The sequence below is a fragment of the Octopus bimaculoides genome, chromosome 1 (assembly GCF_001194135.2).
Source record: "Octopus bimaculoides isolate UCB-OBI-ISO-001 chromosome 1, ASM119413v2, whole genome shotgun sequence".
NCBI lineage: Eukaryota > Metazoa > Mollusca > Cephalopoda > Octopoda > Octopodidae > Octopus > Octopus bimaculoides.
The window spans coordinates 79,750,796-79,755,104 of record NC_068981.1 but is presented as its reverse complement, the minus strand read 5'-3'; the positions used below and the strand labels follow the sequence as shown (position 1 = coordinate 79,755,104).

The 4,309-nt window shown below is 34.5% G+C and overlaps 1 protein-coding gene and 1 long non-coding RNA gene across 2 annotated transcripts in view; one reads left to right on the top strand and one right to left on the bottom strand.

Moving 5' to 3' along the window:
- Positions 1–819: 819 nt before the first annotated feature.
- On the bottom strand, positions 820–2,380 carry LOC128247668 (uncharacterized). The gene is made up of 2 exons (XR_008264025.1): positions 1,877–2,380; positions 820–1,328 (listed from the first exon to the last, which is right to left on the bottom strand). It is a non-coding gene; the product is annotated as an uncharacterized LOC128247668 (long non-coding RNA).
- Positions 2,381–2,416: 36 nt separating this feature from the next.
- LOC106877087 (uncharacterized) overlaps positions 2,417–4,309 on the top strand; it is a 52,599-nt gene continuing 50,706 nt past the window's right edge. Inside the window, exon 1 of the mRNA XM_014925876.2 lies at positions 2,417–3,279. The gene's annotated coding sequence lies outside the window, so the exon portion shown is untranslated. The remainder of the gene's footprint in view (positions 3,280–4,309) is intronic.

Here is a 4,309-nt window from a genome sequence, read left to right as displayed (position 1 = left end):
CCTTATTTATTAATTTTTTTTTACGGAATCCCACGTTTTAGGCTATGGAGATTCCGATTCTGAAAAAAAAATTTTTGAAAAATTTCAATTCCTCCCCCCCACCAAGCAGGCTATTTACATGCTAGAAATAACAGCCAAATCTCACAAAACTAGTGTTAGGGTTAGGGTTAGGGTCAGGGTCAGGGTTAGGGTTAGGGTCAGGGTTAGGGTTAGGGTTTGAGTTAGGGTTAAGTTTACCCTGTGGATCTATATAAAAACCGGAGGGGGGATCGAAATTTTGAAATTGAGATTTTTGAAATTTTTTTTTCCAGAATCGGATTCTCCATGGTCTGAAACATAGGATTCCGTAAAAAAAAACAAAATTTAAAAGTGGGGGTATACCCAGATTACATATACTCCATCTCCACCCTATCTTCCTAAAAAATTTTCATGCAAAAGTTTATAGAAATGCTTTGTCGTATTTGGTTGTGGCCATTTCTGTGTTCAAATCCAGTTGAGGTCGACTTTGCCTGCGATGGATATGGGCGAGTTCTAGTGTTCAGTTTCTCAGCTTCCGTCTCATAGATCTTAGCGTAACTTTAGTTCTGAACACCCGTTTCTATCACTGGATTTTGCCTTTCAGAGACTTTCTACGTGTTAGAAATCAGTATTGATTAGTAACAATATAGTATGATGTTTGAAAAAATATTTAAAAAAAAAATTAGTTTTCCTACGCTAATCGATGTACATGTAGTAGCAGTGTACTTGTAATAGTTACCATGGCAGCCAATAGTGTTTTGCATGCCTTTTATTTTTGATTGAATAAGCAAAAGTCTCATGTGTAAAGGGCACAAATATTTTACTAGAGTTTGCATCATTATTTCTGTAAGAAATTGTTTGGGTGTACGTATAATTATTTTTAAATAAGGTGAAAGGAAAAGATAACAGGTCAATTTATTCAAAGAGGGTCAACATAAATTAAAACAATTACGAAAATTAGTAATACATATACTCATTAGTTATACATTAGTAATACATAGACACGCTATTGCTACCCTATGATATAAACAAGCTTAATGCTGTTAATAGTCCTTCCTAAGGCGGAAAGCTGGCAGAATCGTTTGTCGCCCAAGCAAAATGCTGAGCGGCGTTTAGTCCGTTTTAACTTTCTGTGTTCAAATTCTGTCAGGATCAACTTTGCTTCTCATTCTTTCGAGGTCGAAAAAGTAGGTACCAGTTGATCGTTGTAGACAATGTAATTTTCTCTTCTCCCGAAATTGCTGGCCTTGTGCCAAAATTTGAAATCAATATTAGTTCTTTCTTTTCGTGCAAACCCTTCATAATTTAGTCTGAAAATAGAATGAGAATTTGTGATGTTCTAAACAGAAGAAGCGTCTATGAAAATATCAAATTCCAAGTCAATTAATTTGTAATTTAAGAATAGCTTCAAATGAAGTGCTTTTAATTTTTGAGAATAAACATTACACTTCAATAGGTAAGGTTGTAGTTTGGAAAATTCATTTAGCCCCATGTAAAGGAAACACTTAAATACAATCAAATTTATAAATCTAGCCCCGTTCGCTCTTCTGCGAAAAATAACAACCATATCTCTCGTAAATTACGCCCTAACGTCTTAAGAAAAGAACACATGTAGTTCAAGAAATCCCTAAAAATATGGGAATGATCATGGCTGGAATTCGCTAATCATGGATCTGTTTGTCCAGGGTTGACGTAGAGCCACCTATTATATATCTCAAATGTTAACAATGATCAATAACGGAAATATTTAAGAGAATTAATTTTTTGTCAAAGCTTTTAACAAGCTCAATGAGCTAAGTATGTTTGAGGATGAGAATACACAAGAATGATATTGAAGACATTTGGCGAACACACATACACACACGTTGGGATTTGTTCGTATGTTAGACCCATGGACGCAAACTTCGTGGCTAAATTGATCTCTGGGGTGTGTGCACGCATCAACATTCAGTTTCTTTAACATGTTTCTCATAAATTCCAATTAGAAATATGTTAGTTTCGATCGCATTCCAGTTGAATTGCATTTTAGCTTCAGAGAGAGCTTCTAAGTGGTCGCTCAAAATATTAGAAAAATCAACCAAATTTCCTTTTTCAAATCGCACCCAAATTTTGAGAAAAAACAGACTGGAGGATGTAGTCTGAAAAGAAAAAAAAAGAAAAAGATGAGATAATCACAGCTGGAAAGTCTCTGATTATCGATCTGTCAAATGAGAGTCAACATGGGGTTAAATGATGTCAACATTCCAATGGAACTTGAGTAAAGTGGTTTGTTAATTAGTGATTGAAGTCTCGTAGTTGAAATGAATGAAGTCGACGTTGGGTGATGACGTTGCTGACTCATACCAAAGGGGAGATAAATTCTCATCAAAACAAGCTGAGAAGTCAATAATCGATGTCATATTTCTTATAGTCTTACGCACTGTCTGTTTTTATCTCTCTCAGCTTTGTATTTTTCCTTTTTACATCACATACACACACACACAGCGTACGTTGACAGTTCCACTCACTAATAATGGAAAGGGAGAAAAGTAACTGGCTGTTGGAAAAGTGGGAAAATGATCGAACTGCCAGAAGGGTTTATAGAGAAAGCAAATGATAGGAACTACAGTTGGCTTATAATTGTCTGGCAGCATTTGTGTGCTAATTGATACGGGGAATTTTAGTTAAAATAAACAAGAACGTATGGTAGTTATTTTGAAGACTGATTTATATATTTTGATTTTATTTCATATATAAGGCAGAACCAAGAAAATATATACGTACACACATACACACACAAGGACGAAACAGGGAAACTAAAACACAGAAAGCAAAATATATTACGGGATTTAAACTTGAATTCCATGAATTTGAGAGATACATTCCTTTATTTAAAGAAAAACAAACAAAACAAAACGTCCACATAACATCCTCATACGATTCCATTCTGGTCAGGAGTTGATGTTATTGATTTTTTTTCAGGGGTTCGTTTCTCATTGAAGGAGTCTACTTTCCAGCCATCACAAAGCACATCGGATCTCCGTCAATCATTCATATCTGATGAACTATAAAGGGTAATATCGTAAAAACTTTCAAAGCCAACGACTTCTGTTTACATTTATAATCATTGATAATCGATATATGACCGGGTGTGGTGCTGTGATAATTCATTTAATTTAAACGAAGCCTTCTCGTGTGGGGACGACAACCGCCTGCTGTTAAATCATTATATCAGTTGAATTGCACAACTCAGCGGAGAAATTTCATGAAGAAAAGCTACAGGTGATAAATCTCCTTATTTCATTGCTATCTTTCTTTTTTAAATACATTTTCAGCCTTTTGATCCTGTTATTCATATTTCCAGGTAGACTTAGCAATTACGTGTTTTACTGAACACTTAACTACACTTGGTTTAATTTTTATTTATCTATTTATCATAGTATCAATTATATTACCGAGAGTATCAACGATTTGCCTGTAAGGTATAAATGACTTAATCTCATAGACGTACGAACTAATTCAATTAATATTTATAAGGCTTCATGCTCACTCTCGCAATAACAACATGATAAAGTAAAGAACTCGCTTCAACGTTTAATATAGTTTCCATTTATTTAGTTCGTACGATTGCACACACACACATGATCTATATATATATATATATATATATATATATATATGTGTGTGTTCATAATATAGGTGTATATGTGTATAATACTCATTTATATGTAGGTACATAAATGACGTTTCGGTATTAGTACATGACGTCAGTCATGAGTTGTCAAACTGAAAGACAATGTCACACACTCACTTTTGACGTCATAGATTTTTACCGAAAGATTGCCCTCCCACACACATCTAAATATGTACCTATATATATATATATGTGTGTGTGTGTGTGTGTGTATTCATATTAAGTAATAGGGATCAAAATAATCCTGGTAGTTATCTTGGCTGTGGCATAACTACACGTTTCTGCCCCTCCAAAACTTTGGATGGTCATAACTTTCAGAAAAATGGATATTTTTTAATGAAATTTTCTACGAATATGTGTTATATCATGTACATTCTGAATATACAAAACTTTTGGGGAAAGTATTTTAGGAGGCGTGGGGTGGGAAATTTCGGAAAATTTCCCGGAGTCCACTTCAATTCGTCTTAACTTTCAAGAAAATGAATATTTTTTAATGAAATTCTCTACAAACATACCCCGGACTATGTAGATTCCGAAGACATAGGAATTTTGTGGGAAAACAATTGGGGGTTATTTTTGAGAACTGTTTCCCACTGGGGGGGTGTTTCGGAACAAGTC